Source organism: Centroberyx affinis, unplaced genomic scaffold, assembly GCF_046629955.1.
Source record: "Centroberyx affinis isolate AG114_WGS23_722 - 3 ecotype Tasmania unplaced genomic scaffold, CSIRO-AGI_Caff_v1 ptg004326l_1, whole genome shotgun sequence".
NCBI classification, from domain to species: Eukaryota; Metazoa; Chordata; class Actinopteri; order Beryciformes; family Berycidae; genus Centroberyx; species Centroberyx affinis.
The window spans coordinates 33112-52048 of NW_027282033.1; the positions used below are offsets into that span (position 1 = coordinate 33112).

General features: G+C 41.4%; 1 pseudogene; it reads left to right on the forward strand.

The window, feature by feature from the left end:
* Positions 1–17907, forward strand: part of LOC139664616 (SH3 and multiple ankyrin repeat domains protein 2-like) — a 49346-nt pseudogene extending 31439 nt beyond the window's left edge.
* The last annotated feature ends 1030 nt before the right edge of the window (positions 17908–18937 follow it).

The window sequence follows — 18937 nt, forward strand, 5'->3', positions numbered from 1 at the left end:
CCAGTTACTGTTACTGCTTTACTCTCTCTTGGTCTGCTCTGGACCAGAACTCTAGGAAGAGTGTTAGTCCACGTTGTACTATGGACAGTATGGTACTGCAACTCCCCTAGAAATGTAGTTGAGTTTTAGTTAGTCTATTTAGACACTGCAAAAGTAGGCTATGGGTTATGGTTGGAAACAAACAAACACACTAAAATGAAGAAGCAACCATAAGCAAACACCCCAATGAACTGAACAAAAACTAATTGACAATGCAACAAAGAAAATGGTAACATCAAAATGCTCAAGCGAGGTAAATAAAATGAATTGGGAAATACAATTAGATTTAAAAAAATATCACATTTTTTGTGGAATAAAATGAATAAAAATAAATGTTAACAAATAAACAAATGTTGTCAGAACTATAGATAGACAGGATGGTTAAGTTCCACAATGGACAGCATGTTGCTGCCACTGCCCTTGAATAAATGATGGCTGGAAATATGGAGCAATGTCTTCCCAGGCATCATCATGGCCAGTATTCTGAAAACCAGCTGGCTTTGAACCACCAAGTACAATGCCTTCAGAAAGTACTCAACCCTCTTGACATTTTGTGTTGTTAAAACCTGAATTCAGAAGAGTTCAATTAGGATTTCTTTTTTTGTTTAAATGAGAATTTTTTGTCATCTACAGTCAATAGCAATACAAAATATAGCCGCAAGCAGCCATTACTGATGTCCAAGCTTGTGGGGCAAATTATTTGACATTGAGAAAGTAAGCTTGATTACTCATTTTAGAGAAGTTATAAATCTCAAAGATAGAACATTTGGGTGAAAGTGAAATGGTACATGAATAGTACCTGACATATTGCCAATTGAAAATTGCCAATATTTGGCTTTATGATAAAGATATAGAGCACAACCAAATATGGTCTGTATGAAGTTTGGTTGCTCGAACATTTGGGCGTCAAGGAATTATCTTCTTCATCGTCAACTTATTTCGTGCTTCTATTTCATTTTGTGTAAAATGTGGTGGAGAATGAGGCAGCGTTGTAGGAGAAATTAAAAAAAATTGCTGCCATTGCAAGCTTGGCCTGACGGAGGCACTACGGAGCATGACCAAATGTGGTCTATTATACTTTGGGGTCCATCATTTGGGGTCAAGCATTTAGGAATTATGCCTCAGTTCCTGTTGGCACGTTTGTGCCATCAACTTCATTTGTGCACCACAGCCAAACTGTTTGTATTTTAAAAACTCAGGGTCACCATAATCTAGGAAGTCCATATGTGGTGTGTGCAAAAGTTGAAATTGGATCAACTTTTTGGAAGAAATATTTTTTTTTTTTTTGGTAATTTTCAAAAAAGTGGAAGTTGTTTTTCAAACTGTACAAGTTAATGCTTAAGCATTAACTAACCCTTAATTAACAGTTAACTAATGTGTCTGGTAATCATTTACTAATGGTGTTCATGTTAACTAAGGTATTAAATTATACTTATGCTTATACTTATTATTTAATAGTCATCTTTATAAACTATTAAATGTATAAATTAATACCTTAGTTAACATGAACACCATTAGTAAATTACACATTAGTTAACTGTTAATTAAGGGTTAGTTAATGCTTATTAAGCATTAACTAACCGTTAACTTAGTGACCCTTATTGTAAAGTATTACCGATAATGTAATATTGCAGTTTAACAAGGCACATCATGGTCTGAAATGATATGCATGCATAATGCATGCATGTGTTCTTTTGTATATTTTATATTTTATTATTTTTATTAATACAAAATCATGCTTTGAAATAGTATACATATTATTAACATTTTTGGCATTTTTGCCTTTTAATTAGGTAGTTGATAATACAGAGAGACAGGAAAGACTTGGAGAGAAAGGGGGAAGACATGCGGCAAAGGTCTCTTGAGACTTGAGAATGGAACGTTTCTCCACACAATACACAAACATCGATACTTTTTGTAGGTGTTTTAGGTCCAGACGACATTTCGGCTAATCTCTATAAACAGATATCTGCATATAAGACGTCGTCTCTCAACTCCAACTCCATTCTCACATCTCAAGTTGCTAATCGGACTGAAAACAATGACCAGCGCACGGAAGAGGAAGTCTTGGCCCGGATGTCCGCTGGCTACACCGGAAACCCTGAAATATTGGCCGTCGCCCCCCAGAGTCTAATCGTCGTCAGACCGATAGACGATGGGTTCCGAGATTGGTCCCCACCAGTCTTATAGATCTCCACAAACACTCTTACTCTTTTTTCTTCATATTTTTTGGAGGACGGTTTCTTTTCTGGAGGTGGTGGCAGTGGTGGTACATTTGTTTTTTTGGATGAGGTTGATTCGTAGTGCTGCTGGTGTTGTTTACGTTACCTAGCTGTCTGTAAAGCTGTTGCCTCAGCTTTGAGCGTAGGCACTATGGCAACAGTGCAGGGTTCCAGTAGGCTGAGGCAGAGAAAAGTCCTTGGATTTTAAGGTGGAACCAAGGAAATAGAATATAGCGTATTTGGCCCAACCAAAGCCCAGACTTGAATCCCATTGAAAATCTGTGGAATACCTTGAAGATAGCTGTTCACAGATGATCCCCAGCCAGCTTGACCAAGTTAGAGCAAATCTGCAAATCAGCAAGGAAGAATGGGAGAAAATCCCATAGTCCAGATGTGCCAAACTGATACAGATGTATCCAAGAAGACTGGAAGCTGTAGTCACTGTAATCAGCTTCTACAATGTACTGACTCGGGGTCAAATACTTTATTATGGGGTATTTAGTTTAATCCATTTTGAATTGAGTCTACAACGTCACAAAATAGGAAAAAAGTCAAGGGGGTTGAATACTTTCTGAAGGCATTGTACTTGGTAACCATCATGGAGCAGTATAGTGGAACCAACATGGCTGCCACTGAAAGGTGTGGTGGCTGAATACTGTCAATCTGTGGCTTTGACTTTATTAACTTATAGGGCTCTATTTTTTGTGAATAAATGATAAAGGGCGTAAAGTGGAGTCAAAGGTGCGTGGCGCAAGGACACAGGGCGTAATGTAAATACCTGCGGCACAGTTAGAAACAGGGTTGGACACAAGCATAAATCCCCATAATCAGAGGTGGGGACCCGAGTCACGTGACTTGGACTCGAGTCAGACTCAAGTCACAGTTTTAATTGCTTGAGACTTGACTTGATGCATGAAGAGAAGACTTCAGACTTGACTTGATGCATGAAGAGAAGACTTGAACTTGGATTGAAAGTGATGAGATTTGTTCCACCAGACGACTGAATTTCTGTTTTCTTAATTTTTATGGAATGACTGAATTTAATCAGTTGCAACTGATTAAATCAAAGTCATGATGCTCTTACCAAGTTTTTGTCCTATTAAAATGATATTGCATTGAAACGTTTTCTCTAAGATATTAATGGACACTGGACTGGATTTGTTCTGACTTGACTTGGTGTTCTACATTTAGACTTGAGACTTGACATTAATGACATGGACTTGACATTAATGACATGGACTTGACTTGGACTTGACTTGGTAATTTACATTTAGACTTGGGACTTGACTTGAGACATGTGCCTCAAGACTTGAGACTGATTTGGGACTCAAGCAAAGTTGACTTGGTCACACCTCTGCCCATAATCCTTCACACCAAAATTGCATTCTGCTTGACTGTTACTTACAAGCCTTGTACTACGCCACTCCTTCCACTTTGGCACAGTCGAGTTCACGGTGAATCACCATAATACTAAACGGGCACAGGCCATAAAAAACCTAGTGTGCCTGACAAAAATACCATCTCGGGTTAGGGTAACCCTAACCCTAACCACCATGCTCCTTCATGACAGCAGAGCCCATAGTACAGTGGTCAGGTACCTTCTATTCTGCTGTGGTACTGTATCTACTGGTGGGGTGTTGTCTATTCTAATTTATTCTATTCTTATTTTAGAGTAACAATGTATTTTCTATATGTATTGTAAATTATTTTCATAGTATATTGTAAGGGGTAACATGTCAGACTGTTTCTATTCTATTCTAGTCTATTCTGTTCAGGAGTAAATTTTAGTCCATTCTAGTCTAGTAAAATGCATTTTTATACATATCATTTTACATTCCCATAGTGTATTGTACTCTATACATACATTTTTATTGTAGCTGTCATTTCTTGTGCTGTACCATATTTTTATTTGTATACTTTTGTACATTGTGTTTGAGTATATTTCTGTTTAAAATTGTTGTTTTGTGATGTGATTGTGATGTGGATATTATAGTGTCGGGCTTTCTCTCTCTCTCTCCATCTGTTGGTGTCTTTGCTCGCCTTGTCTATCTATCCATCCATCCATCCACTCCTCTGCCCACTCCTGTCTTTCACTTTCCCTCTCTCCCTCTGTTTGCTCCTTACCTCTCTTGCCCTCTCCTCCCACTGCTTCTATGCCCTTTCTATTTATTTATTCTGTCCTCTCTATAATTTTTTCCCTGTGTCCTTTTTGTCTCTTTCCTTGCATACTTCCTCGCGCCTGTCGCTGTTTTATCTTTCTCCACTTCTCCTTGCTGTGTCTTTCCGTTTGCCTCTACCTCTCTGTTTATCCCCCACACATCCCCACCCCCCACCACACACTCCTGCCTGTCTGCCAGGAGGAAGGGGATGTTGGTGAAACAGTCGAAGATCGAGGACAGTCCAGAGAAGGTGTGTTCGATTCCCATCCCCACCATCATCATCAAAGAGCCTTCCACCTCCAGCAGTGGCAAGAGCAGCCAGGGCAGTAGTATGGAGGTCGAGACTGGAGTCCATGACCTACCAGGTACACTGGAAAGAAAAGATTATTTTAATCTCAAAAAGATAATTCATTCAACTTCAGAAGATATCCACAACTTCCCAGCTATACTAAGAATTGTTTTGACTCAGAAAACCTCAGAGGAATAAGAGAAGGATCATTGTTTTAAATTGGAAACAAGTAATACATGGTGCCTATTGAGTATGAAGTTCCTGGCGTCCACATAGAGTGGGAGAAAATAGTTTCAACTTTAAATCCTTGTTTCAGCTTAACATTGCCACTTAGAAATCATTGTTTCAACAGAGGCAGCGTCTGTTTTTCATTCTTGAAGTGCAACCTGAAGCCAATTTTTGCCAGTACTTGCCAGTACTTGGCAACGTGACTACACTAATCAGGAGGAATGTAACACTAGCATCAGCAGTATATTAACACAGGACTCAATCCTTGCTTAGCTTGCTTGGTTCAAGATGGTGGAACGCCAGCAAAAACAAGCCCTATTCGCACGGGACTAGTATTACCTGGGGACCTCATGTGATTTAGAAATTAACGCCCCCACGTCTGTGTTTCGTGCGGCGCATTCACACGGGATAAGTGAAGTCTGTATTTTACTTAAATTTACAGACATTATCCCCCAGATATGATGTCAAGGCTCTGCTCTCACGTTACCATTAATAGGCTACCACATAATAACTGTTGAGCCTGTTGAAAGATAGAAAAATGATGCCGCATGCTGCCATGAATGTCATCCATCTCGTCATCTTTCGAGATTTCTCTCTTCTGATGGATTTGAGCTTGCTCTTTCTGCGAATGGGTCTCCATGCTGTGTAGCGAGATGACCCTCCTGAATTTGCACCCAAAAGCTGTCAAAACTTTCATTTATAATTACCATGCAGACTCCATAATTCTCGACCAGAAAAGAGGCAGAAAAAAGCTGCGGAGAAAACAAAAAACCTTGGAAAAAAAAAATACGACCCCAAATCCGATGATGTTGATTCGCACGGGACTAATATTATCACATGACCTCTGTGTTTGCCGAAATATGGTAGGTAATTTGCGGTGGAATTTTTACTTTACAAATTACGGACATGGCAGATTCGCATGGGATTAAGATCACAGACGACCTCCGCAATTATTACAAATTACTAGAGGTCCCCAGAGGTATTACTAGTCCTGTGCGAATAGGGCTTAATACTCAGTTTTGAAATATTATTCACTTGAGACAAATGTAAAAACACCCCCCAAACTCCTGAATATTTTGGGAAGCTAATAACACTCTACCTCTCTGTCTCTTCTCAGCAGTAGCCTACAGCCTGCTAGCGAAATCTCAAATGCAAATGTTCAAATGAGAACCTGGTTATCTATGACTACAGAGTAGAAAATTTTGTAGTCTATAAAGAATGAAGGCAGCCTCAGAACCAAAGAAGTCCAGGCGAAAAGTAGAGATTGACAAATTAGTGCAAGAGAGAAGGCAGCTCCAAAAGCAATGGCTAAAGGTGTCAAAAAAATCACGGTATTAATCTACTACAAGCAAATTTGGCAAAATGTCAATAGCAATAGGGCTTAGGAAGAAGCGGTAAAACAAAGAGCAAGCTAGGATGGCATTTTACAAGGATCCTTTTACATTTGTCAAATCAATCTTCACCAAGGAAAATAGTGGTAGTCTGAAAGTAACAAAGCTAGAAATTCACCTAGAAAAGACATACATATAGGGAAATACATAGAGAGGTAGGGCTTCCTCCAGATGTCCCAACAGTTTAAGAGCCAGGACACCAAATAGATGTTAGCCCACTGAAATGGAGAGAGGTGTGAAATGTATTGAAACATCATCAGCTCCAGGGGCCCATTGCACTAGATGTCTTGAGATATTTATGGTAATTCGTGATAGTAGTATTAGGGATGGGAATCGAGAACCGGTTCCAGTTGAGAACCGATTCCAAATTGTCTGATCCATCAGAATCGTATGCCTCCGAGGTTATCAATTCCTTTTATCGATGCCGGCATGTTTTTCTGAGCAATATGTTGTATCTTTCGACGCAACATGGGCTAAAACTCCAGGAATGCCATGTATTTCACACTCTACGCACGAGTGCCACTGCTTCCCAACCAAGCAGCACGTCCGTTACCGAGGGTAAATACTGTATATTAGGCAGACATTCTACACTGTGTTGATGCTGAAAACCTGTGTAGGCCTACTTTTTTTTCCACACAGAAAATTGATCGGGAATCAATAAGGGAATCGATAAAGAATCGGACCGATAAGCAGAATCGATATTGGCACGGGTATCAATAAAATCTTAGCAATTCCCATCCCCAAGTAGTAGTAGCATGCTTGATATTAGCATGGTAAAAAGCAAATAAACCCCAGATGATGGCAGAGAACAGGAGGAATTTGAATACTGAAAGAGTCTCCAGAAGTAAGTCACTTTTAGGCCATATACTTCCTAAATGAAAAGGGAAAGATATTCCTTAATGCAGACCTGCCAACCTGTACTCATTTTGCGTAGCAGGTACGCATTTTGACATCAAAGTACGCTGGTACGATTTGTCACTCTAAACTACGCAAAAAGCTGGTGACGCCTGTGAGTTCAATTGTGCACGTGCAGTGCTCAAGTCTAACAGCAAGAGGCAGCAGCGTCTAGCCTGCCGAAAAGCAAAAGAAGAAGAAGAGTTCGACCAATAATAGCGCCGGATTCATTCCCCCGCCTTCACCCAAATATCAAGTGGAGATGATCATGATTGACATGATTGACTGCAAATCTATCACACAACATCGATTTTATCCCTCTCGTTCCCCCTCCTCACTCCGGCTGGCTGGTTCCTCAAGTGAGGACAGTTCTTTTAACTACTTTGCAAAGGTAAACTGACTGGGGGGGATGTGGAAAGTTGAAATTGTGAATTGAATTAACTTAACGCAGACCTGCCAACCTTGGGAAAATATTTAACGTTAATAACGTTAGCCTAACGTTACGTAATTTTCAAGCTAGCATGCTTGTTCACCAGGCATTTAAGTTGGCAAAGTAACGTTAAGTTATATTGTCCGTGTGTCACAGATTGTTACTGACTGTTACGTGACTTTTCATAGTATTCATACTGTAATACTAATTATTATTGCAGCCAAACCCGTAACCGTAATGAGAGGAGCAGATCATGGCAGGATGAAAAAAAAGTGAGTGCACGCGCCACAGAAATTACGTTACCTAGAAAGTTACCGGGAGGTGTGTGTGTGTGTGTGTGTGTTGGCACTGTGTAGTCTCTAACCAGTGGTGGAAGAAGTACTGAGATCTTTTACTTAAGTAAAAGTAGTAAAGATACTCCATTACAAGTAAAAGTCCTGCATTCAAAATCTTACTTAAGTAAAAGTACAGAGTATTGGCAGCAAAATGTACTTAGAGTATCAAAATAAACATACTCATGATGCAAACTGTCCCCATTTAGAGTTATATTTTTCATAAATTATTGGAATATTAATACTGATTCATTGACATAGCTACATGTGCATGTAAGCAGCATTTTAAAGTTGTCAACGTGAAGCTAATCTTAACAATTTAGCTATACTTTTGGGTAGTCTAATCTATAACAATGCTATTTTATAGTTATTTTATAAAGATGATCAAATGTTTTAAATATAAAATATTTATCTGAAAAGTAATTAGTAACTATAGCTGTGAAATAAATGTAATGGAGTAAAAAGTAGAATATTTCCCTCTAAAATGTAGTGGAGTATAAGTACAAAGTAGCATAAAATGGAAATACCCAAGTAAAGTACAAGTACCTCATCCTGTGTGTGATCTCTTTCCTGATAGCAGATCAGCATTGTGGGGGAAAACTGTGGGATCTTAAAGAAAGTGCAACAACCTACCCCATTTCCACCTCCTCCTAACAACGGTGATAATGAAGAGGCCTATCAGACAACCATAAAACACCAATATCCCTGAGGGGCCAGAACGTCTGAGATCATGAGACACATCGGAATGTGCCCAAAGTCACAAGAAATCTTTGATACAGACTCATGGGACCTTTGGGTATCACACTGTGTTTGACTCTAATGTATATCTCTTGTTTTGTATGTATCTGTTATGTTTTATACAATAGTTATTTGTGTTATTCAATTTCTTCATCTTTTCATGGGGCTTAAAGGGTAACTAAACCCCAAACCCAAATCTTTGGTGAAGCCTGACACCTAATGGTGAAAAGTAGGGTACTGCACTGGTCATCTGCTATTGGCTGGTCTTTGTGCCAGTACCTGTTGTACTCTATGGAAGGTGACATCACCTGGCACAAACACCAGCCACTAGCAGATGACCAGTGCAGTACCCTACTTTTCACCGTTAGGTGTCAGGCTTCACCAAAGATTTAGGTGGGGTTTGGTTACTCTTTAAGTAGTCATGTTTGATACCAAAATGCTCAGGAATTTGCACTGAGTTTGGTACACCTGGGAGCCAAAATTAATGTATTATGCATATGTAATGTACTAGCCTGCACATACACGCCCACTCGATCACAAGAAAACAACATGCAACCCTGCTCAAATCAGACTTCATGTATTACGTGGTCGCGACACGTGTGCTAAAGGAGTCTAACAACAACTTTGTTCCAAAGTTTGTCTCCAGAGACGGACTCATCGACATCATCACTACAAGCCAAATAGAGGACATGTTTCATCTCAAAACTGGTGAAGAGTGCCTTGCTGCTTTGCCTATCTGCCTGACACAAATATAGACACCGCCATACAACTCTGCTAATCTCCAGAGGGTCGGCATTTGCCTTGAGAGACCCACACACCACTCTGTCCAGAACCTCCAGAGAGGGTAGGCGTTTTCCTTGAGAGACCCACACGCCACCCTGTCCAGAACCTCCAGAGAGGGTCGGTGTTTGCCTTGAGAGACCTGCACACCACTCTGTCCAGAACCTCCAGAGAGGGTCGGCGTTTGCCTTGAGAGACCCCCACACCACTCCAGCTCGCCAAGTGTTGTAACCCATGTGCTCCATCCTGTTGTGGCCTGCTTCAACTCTGTGCCTTGTCGAACCAAGATTCCTCAGCGTGCTTCATCTCCCACCGGACCGCCCCACTGGATCCACTGGGCATCGTTCATGCATCACATAGTCATTCACTACATGGCATGGGAAATTGCTCACTATGTGCAGTATTGTATGCGCATATGATCATCTATTCCTATGTTGCCACAATTCAAAAATTCAATCACAACTCAACCATAGATCTACCTCTTGTATATACCATAGTCACTTATTTTTACCTGATTATTTAGTATGCTTTAGTTTAGTAATAAATATATTCTTGCACATCAAGTCATTTCCTGTGTTCATTGTGTGGGTAGAATCTGACTGAAATGATACACCCCCTTAGTATTTTATAGGAGAAATAAAGTAATACATGCATTAAAATCATAATGTACTAACATTACCAATGTTGTCAAGCAATTCTAATCCCATCCAAACAGCTGAAAAGGATAAAATACTTGTGGTCCTGAGGTAAAAATGTCAATCACCAGTTTTTCCAACTAAGGTTTTTCTTGGGAGTTTTTCCTCGTGTGCATTAGGGTCTAAGGCTGGGGGTGCCGGGTAGGTTAGGCTACGTAGAATATGTAGATTGTTTGTCTTGCTAAAATGTGCTCTTGTCTACATGGGCTTTTCGCTATACTTGTCCTATATCATTTTGTTCATCACTGATTTTTGTTTAGTTAGATCTAGCTAGGCTCATTCTCTGTGTAGTATTCTGAGACATGTTTGTGATAAAAGGCTATATAAATAAACAAACTTGAACTTGAAACCCATTCTGTAACCTGGGGGGCATACATTAAAATGTTTCATGAAAATGTTTTCAATCAAGTGTAATATCTGTGTGGATTGTCCAGGTCTTTCCCAATCAATATTAATCCCAGCTATCCATAAGTGATGCATCAGGATAGGACAAGCCACACAAAGGGGAGATTTTGTACTTTATATTTTCACCACATGTATCTCGGATTATAGAAAAGGGTTTAAAGGAATAGTTCACCAAAAAATGAAAATTCTGTCATCATCTACTCACCCTCATGCCAGTTGAAACACAGGTGAAGTTTGTCCATATAACACACAGGGAGGTTGCCAGCACAACTCCATGGCAGCCTTCTCCAAAACAACTGGAGTCAGTGGGGACCAGTTCTTCAGAGTTCCAAAAAGACCTACAGTATATTTATACCATCATTTAGTGCAAATCTTAACTACAGCTGATTGATTTGCAACAAATAATGGTGTATAGGTCTTTCTATTCACAGTGTGATTGTTTGGCTGTTTTTGTTTTGGAACTCTAAAGAACAGGTCCCCATTGACTTCAGTTGTTTTGGAGAAGGCTGCTACGAAGTTGTGCTGGCAACCTCCCTGTGTTATATGGACTAACAAATTTCACCTGTGTTTCATTTGGTATGAGGGGGAGTAGATGATGACAGAATTTTCATTTTTAGGTGAACTATTCCTTTGAGAATTTCAGATTTGAGATGGTAAATTTTGTCAAAACTGCCCCCACCTTAACATTCTTACCGCAGCCTCTCTTTTCTGATGCATGCTACTCTTCTCCAGCTCGCGCTGCACAACATATAAGCCATGCTCATCCCATCTTCCCAGCCATGGCTTCATCCACTGCTTCTTTTGTTTTTGTTTTGTTTTGTTTTGCGTGCAAAAAAAATGCACATACAAGGGCAACATGTTGGCTCTGTCTGTCATAGGCGTCATTAAGGGGTGGCAGAGGATGGCAGTCGCCATCCCCTAGCCTCCAGGTTGACAAATATGTTATTACAGAAATAAATACCTCAAAAGTATCCACATTACTTCATAACACAAATATCCTAATTGGCACTAATTTCTATGTTGGAATTAACCATTTGGAACACATTGGCACACCGGGTGGATGATCAATCTAAAAAGTATACGCAGGCTGTTTGAATTTGACTTTTTGAAATAATGTATTGGTAGTATATTGGGTTGTAATAGGCTATATCTTAAATGAAATGTTGTGACTGTAAACTGAAAACTGAGTGATGTATATGTATATATATAATGATATATATAATGATGTATATATATAATGTAAAAAGTATTGAAATTAAGTGAGTTACAGTAGAATAAGGGGTGGTAGACTACTCTTTATGATGACCCAATCGGGGCGATATCATATGCTATGATTGTGATTGCATATGATTGCAGAAGTGGCTAGTTATACACCGTTCCCAGCTTTTGGTATAATTGTATAATTGTCAACTAAGCTTACTGTTTGCTGAAACAATTTGGTTTCTGACCATAAGGTACTTCAAGGAAATTATAACAAAAATGCAAAAATTATGCCTTTGAAATTTATGCTCAAAACCTCCACAAATATGTTTTCTCAATTTTTCCAGTAGATACTCTTCACGAGTATCTTACCCAACCTGCATTTGCGATGGGAACATTTTAATTGAAATTTCTTTGGGATGTTGCCAATTCAATCTTTCTGTACCATCATCCTTAACAGAACTTGAAAGGCGCGTGGTATTTAAAGGCAATGCTGCAGCAGAAAGACATGACAAGCAGAAATGTCTGTGGCCAAGTTATCCACCTGACTGATATGGAGGACAAAGAAGCCAAGGCTTTGAATAAACCTGTAGGCAAGCAAAGGCTCAAAATCCTCAGTGCACACTTTGAATAGTTCTAGTATGAACATGAACAGCTCAAACATGCAAATCTAAATCAGTCTGGATTTGGCCCTTAATTATAAAAAATGAAAATAATAGTTTAACATTTGAAATGTCAAATTATCCCTTTAAGTCTTTGCATTTCACAAATAATAATGCCTATTCTGTTCTTGCAGGCCAGCTGAGACCAGATGACGGTTCAAACCCTAGCAACACCTTTGCTTCAGCCATGTCAGGTGCAATGAGGGAAAGGAGGCTGGCGGACCATCGCAACTCTGTGTCTTTCAGATCCACCGACCTTGCCGATGAGGACACGCCTCCTTCTCCGTTACCTAGGCTACGGCATTCTAAGTCCATCGATGAGGGAATGTTCAGCAGCGATGAGCGTTTGCGGCGACTCATGGCCCCTCCTTGCTCCCTCCTCAACATCCCTCGGTCCGCAGGAGGTGGAGGCGGAGGAGGTAACATGACAGACTTCAACAACCCCGAGACTCCCATTGTCCGAGAGGTCCTCAACACCAGAACGGGACTCCACCACCATCACCACCACCTCAGCCCTCTCAGCTTGCCTGCCAAAAGCTACACGCCACCCTCTTCATCGTCACCCTCTTCTTCCATAGGGCAGGGACCCTACGTCCACCCGGTCACTGGCAAACCTTTGGATCCAAACTCTCCATTAGCATTAGCACTGGCAGCTAGGGACCAGGCCATGAGGGAACAGAATCAACCACTGCCTCTGAAGAGCGAGCCACCCAAACCAGACCTCAACAAGCCATTGTTTATAGACACAAAGCTGGCCCGGCCTAGCGTGGAAGTTGGCTTTGCCAGTACCACTACAACTACGGTAGCCCGCAGTGGGCCCAGGGGTGCCCTCCGCAGGTAGGCCTGGACTATCGAAATAAAGTACACTTTTTAATCACCAAGAAAGACCCAATTCACACCAAGCGTTAAAGGGATACCTTGACATTTTGTGTTACAGTCTTGTTTTATTGACTAGGTACTTATATATTAACCAATCTCGGAACTCATCATCTATCGGTCTGACGACGATTAGACTCTGGGGGCGACGGCCAATATTTTGGGGTTTCGGGTGTAGCCAGCGGACATCCGGGCCAAGACTTCCTCTTCCGCGTCTCAAGTTGCTAATCGGACTGTAAACAATGCACGGAAGAGGAAGTCTTGGCCCGGATGTCCGCTGGCTACACCAGAAACCCTGAAATATTGGCCGTCGCCCCCAGAGTCTAATAGTCGTCAGACCGATAGACGATGGGTTCCGAGGTTGTATATTAACAAATATGAAATATGAATCAGCACAAAAAAACATTGCTAGCATTCTTGATTCAAGACATCACTTTCCAGTTTTTAAGTGTACTTCCACCTGTTTAACTATTATCTGCACTGGATTTCCAGTGGAAGTATGGTGGAAACGTTAGATGGGAATCAATACCAAAATCACTTGCTCATGGATCACTTGTTTATGGCTTGCTTGATTTCTGAAATATTACTGTTCATTCAAATGGGTTTGCCTGTACAAAATATCTAAAGCTGTGTCCTAGATCAAAGAAAGAATTATCATCAAAAGAGCTCTAAAATTAATGCACATGTGTTTCCTAGGAAAGGTTCATTTTTGAGATAAAATAAAGAAGATGCAATTCATTAAGGGACATCAATATTGGAACTAGATATGATGAAATTAGGATATAGTAACAAATAAGAATTTGAGTTAAACAATTCAATTACAGCAATACCCAATCCTCTTTCCAGGCAGATGACCGAGTCCAAATATGAGACGGAGACTAAGTACGAGCACCCTCTGGCTAAAGAGGAGAAGAGACGACAGGAAGAGAGGAAGAAGATGCTGATTGACATCGTTGACACGTCCCAGCAGAAATCAGCCGGCCTTCTCATGGTCCACACCTCTGACAGGGCCCGCCCAGACAGCGGCCTATCAGGGGAGGAGAGGGAGGAGCAGGGCGTGACTGACAGCACACCCGGCGAGTTAAGAGACCCCAACCAGCCTGCCCCTCCGTCCTCTACCTCAGCGAACCTCCACCCAGCTGCCCCGTCCATTAAAACCATCATCTCTGTTAGTTCCGTGGAGGAGCCCATCAAACTGCCATTTGGTATAATCCCTCCCCCTCCCCTGGCGTCCGTGGACATACCAGAGGAGGAGTTATTCCCAGATCCACTCCCACCTCCGCTAGAGTTCGCCAACAGCTTTGACATCCCTGAGGATCAGGTCAGTGCTATTGCAGAACTCCTAAAACAAACCAAGAACCCTTTGTCTTTATCAGCCCAGGACCAGTCCAACGCCATCGCAGAACTTCTAAAACAAAACCAGAGCCCGTCGTCGGTGTCGGCCTCCACAGCACGCCACACTTCCCTCATATCCTTGTACCCCACCCACCTCCCACCCAACAACAACAACAACGAAATAAAGCGTGCCCCGGCTGTGCTGACCAATTGCATGCCTCCTAGCTTCCCAGCGCCCGCCCTCCTGGAGAGCTACGAGCCAATCAGCGATTCAGGGATCGAGGAAGTAGACAGCAGGTCCAGTGGAGATCCCCAGTTGGAAACCACCAGTACTGTCTCCACTGTCTCTTCCATTTCCACTCTTTCCTCAGAGGGAGGGGAGGGATTGGACACCTGCACTGTCTATGCGGATGGTCAAACTTTCCCTGGGGCGGCACTGATCAACAAATCAAACAAATCCAGCAAGGCTAAGCCACACAATGTTCTGTATGCAAACAGCAAGGAGCCAGGGATGGGAGGAGGAGGAGTGGGAATGATGGAGGAAACTTTGAGGACTTACAGTGGAGGAGGCCCCCTTTCCTCCATCCCTCCTCCTCCGCCAGTGGAGGCGCCCAAGACCCCAATGCAACAGGGGTCTCGCCTTTGGGGGGAGGGAGGGGAAGGGAAGGGCCCCCTAATGCCCAAGCCTGGAGACACCATGGAGTCCGCTACCAGGACAGTGTTTGGCTCCAGGTAGGAATGCCACTGTTTAGCTTTCCATTCTGTTCTAATTTTTCTAGTAATGTATTAAAACAATTTTATTGGTTCTTTCAGAGGGTATTCATTCACATTACTGTGACTGAATATTTACTGGTTACAGTAAAGTTTTTATTTTAATAGTTTTCAATTTCAGTTTAGTTTTAGTACGTTTTTAGTGTGGTTTTATTACAGTGTAATAATTTAGTAATTACAGTTTATTTATATAGAACCTTTCACAGAGCAAAGTCATGAAGTGCTTCACAAGAGTAAAATAGTTAAAGTAAGACCAGAAAATACTAAAACGACAGCAACGAAAAAGCAATAAGACAAAAAATAAACATAAAAACACACAGAATTACAAACACAGAGGCTAAACAAAGGCCAGTCTAAACAGCTGAGTCTTTAGCTGCTTTTTGAAAGTGTGAAGAGTCCGCAGATCTTAAGGCCAATGGAAGAGCGTTCCACAGTTTAGGAGCCACAATTTCAAACGCTCGATCACCTTTAGTTTTAAGTCTAGAGCGAGGGACAACCAGTAAGCCCTGGCCAGAAGACCTAAGTTACCTGCTGGCAATGCAGGGATGGAGTAGATTGCAGATGTACACAGGTGCTTGACCATGCAGGGCTCTATATGTGATTACAAGAACTTTAAAGCGCCGGGGTTCACATGAGGACAAGAGATGGGAATGACCTGGGGCCGGATTCACCAATGTGTTCTTAAGATAGATCTTAAGAAATTACATAAGAGGAAATTTTAGGAAGTTCTTAAGAAGGCTCTTAAGTGCAATTCCTCAATATTTTCTTAGTAACAGTCTAATTTCTTACGAATTTCTTTAATTTTCCTACTTAAGAACTTCTCAAAATAGGGCCTGAATTAATTCTGGTTAATAAACTTTAGGCTTACTGCCATTGAGGCTAGGAGACAAGGCTAGGAAGCAACCCAAAGTGCTTCCATCTACAAAACAATTGGGGAAACACTTCTTTAGAGCAACTAGAGCAAAGATGTAAACATTGGTTGCTGTTGGTAACTGTAAAATTTGCTAGCTTATTTTCAACAGACGTGAGACAGAGGCCTACCTGGCCCTACACCAAAAAAAAGCTTTACAATAAATGTTCATCTTAATGTTAGGTGTAGGGGAACCTATGAAGACTTTGCACTATAACCTACTTGTCTAAAATGTGTTTAAATATATGATATTAGAGGCTTACCTTTTCACTGTAGGAATTTTAAGACAGGTGAAGGGCTGTCTTAAAGTTAAGAAAAAAATCAAGAACAAATTTGAGAACTTTCATTTCAAGAATACCATTTATTCGTAAGTTTTTTCTTAGGAAGAAACATAAGAAGAAAGTTAAGAAAATATACTGTTTTTGAGAATATCATTTTTTCCTATTTTTTTTTCTTAAGACTAAAGTTAAGAAAAAAGTGTCACTTGAAAAAAAATTTTTTCTTAAGAACTAGCAATTGAACCTCTCGCAATAGCAGTACGTTCACACCCACAATTTTGTGGAAAAACAGTAGGGCCGACAGAACACAGAATTTCCTTGTATGCGGATGATGTATTTTTATTCATGTCAAATTTAAAACAATCAATTCCGGCCTTGTTACAGCTAATAAAAACTTTTGGCGATATCAGGATACAAGGTGAATAATACCAAATCCTCTATATTACTACTTAATGGAAATCAAAGAAGAAATCCAATTTCTGAGGTAATTCAATTTAATGTCATAGAACAGTTTAAATATTTGGGAGTACAGATTTTGCCTAGGCTAGAACATGTTGTTAATGCTAATTACGAACCCTTAATGATAGATGGATGTCACTACCAGTATCTATAATTGGGAGAATTAATATTTTAAAAATGAATATACAACCTTAATTCTTTGTTTTGCTTTTGTGTGTGTGTCTGTGTGTGTGTGTATCTTTCCAGGAATCCAGACATCCCTTCTGGAGTCCCACAGCACCGAAACACTGTCACATTTGCTTCCACGACAACCACCCAATTGTCATGCCAGCAGGCCCTGAACAGTCACTCGGGATCCAATCAAAACCCAAGGCCTTCGTCTCCTATCCTGTCACCTCCCGACTCCGGCCTGGGACCTCCCCCCTCCTCCTCCTCCTCCCTCCCTTCCTCCACCGCCTCCCCCTCCCCGACTCTGACCGACATGTTTGGCCTCCCCACCCCGCCGCTGAGCCTCGGCACCGTGCACTCCCGCTCCCCCTCTCCCCTCACGCTCCTCCAAAACACGAAACCCTCCTCCCTCTCCTCAAATAAACCCTTTGCCTCCAAGCCCCTCCTGCTGTGGAGCAAAGCGGATGTAGCTGATTGGCTGGAGAGTCTGAACCTATCGGAGCACAGGGAAGCCTTTTTGGATAATGACATCGAGGGCAGCCATCTTCCATCGCTGCAGAAAGATGACCTGATCGACCTGGGAGTCACCAGGGTGGGACACCGCATGAACATAGAGAGAGCGCTGAAAGTGCTGATGGACAGATAGGAGGAGGGGAAGGAGTTTAAAGACTATGAATAGACGGATAGGGATGGGGAGGAGAGGAAGAGGGTGAGCTTTGAACAGCCTGATGAAGAGATATAGTAAGAGGGGTAAAGTAGAAGGGGCTGTAATAGGACAGGGCAGATGTAAGAGGAAGAGGGGAAGAGTGAGGGAGGATAGAAGGTGGATTAAGATAGAGAGGCTTTAAAACAAGTGATGAGTGATGGATCAGTGAGAAAGGAGAGGAGAGGACAGGAAGCGGGGGGTTACTTTCTTTACCTTCATCATCACAGCTTTCGATCTTTGACCACAGGGTTCTAGCTCCACCCTCCAACATGGTAAAGAGTCATTTCTAGACTGTGTGTGTGTGTGTGTGTGTGTGTTCATTGTTGTATGAATGGTCAAACTTCTTAGAGACTAGATGTGTGTGCTGTGGTCTATAACTGGATACACTGAGAAGTACTTTTTATACTGGGAGGAGTAAAATAATTTGATACTGTTTTGCAGTTAGCTGAATAAAGCACAATACAAACAACAAAACCAACCAGTCATCCCAAGGTGAGGCTGCACAGGAAGTGGCCAGCAGATGGCGACGAGGAATTACAAAAGGAAATCCTGCATCTTTATTGTGGAATAGCGAGTTGTCAGTTGTTGGAATTTACAGAGTTTATCATTTGAAACTAAAACGCGACACCTCAGCCGAATGCAAAAACAAGCCCGGCCTTGCTGTTGCGGGGAGGCGACTTTTCTACCCAAGACTTTCGCCGAGTGTTTGGCGAAAAATCTCTTCAGGAAAACCGCTGAGATTGTTCTCAGTGGGTTCGGGTGTCTGCTGCTGAGGCAAACTGATCCACTCCTCCATCGGAGTCCTCAACAGAGAGAAACTGCATTCTGTAACTGTATTTTAAAGATCGCTTCACCATTAGGTTCACATTAATCAGTTGGTAGTCTATTGAGTTGTTCACATTATTTTGTTAACCAGTCATGTTTCCCACTATGTTTTATGATATGGTGTGCTATAAGAAGTTGTGTTCAC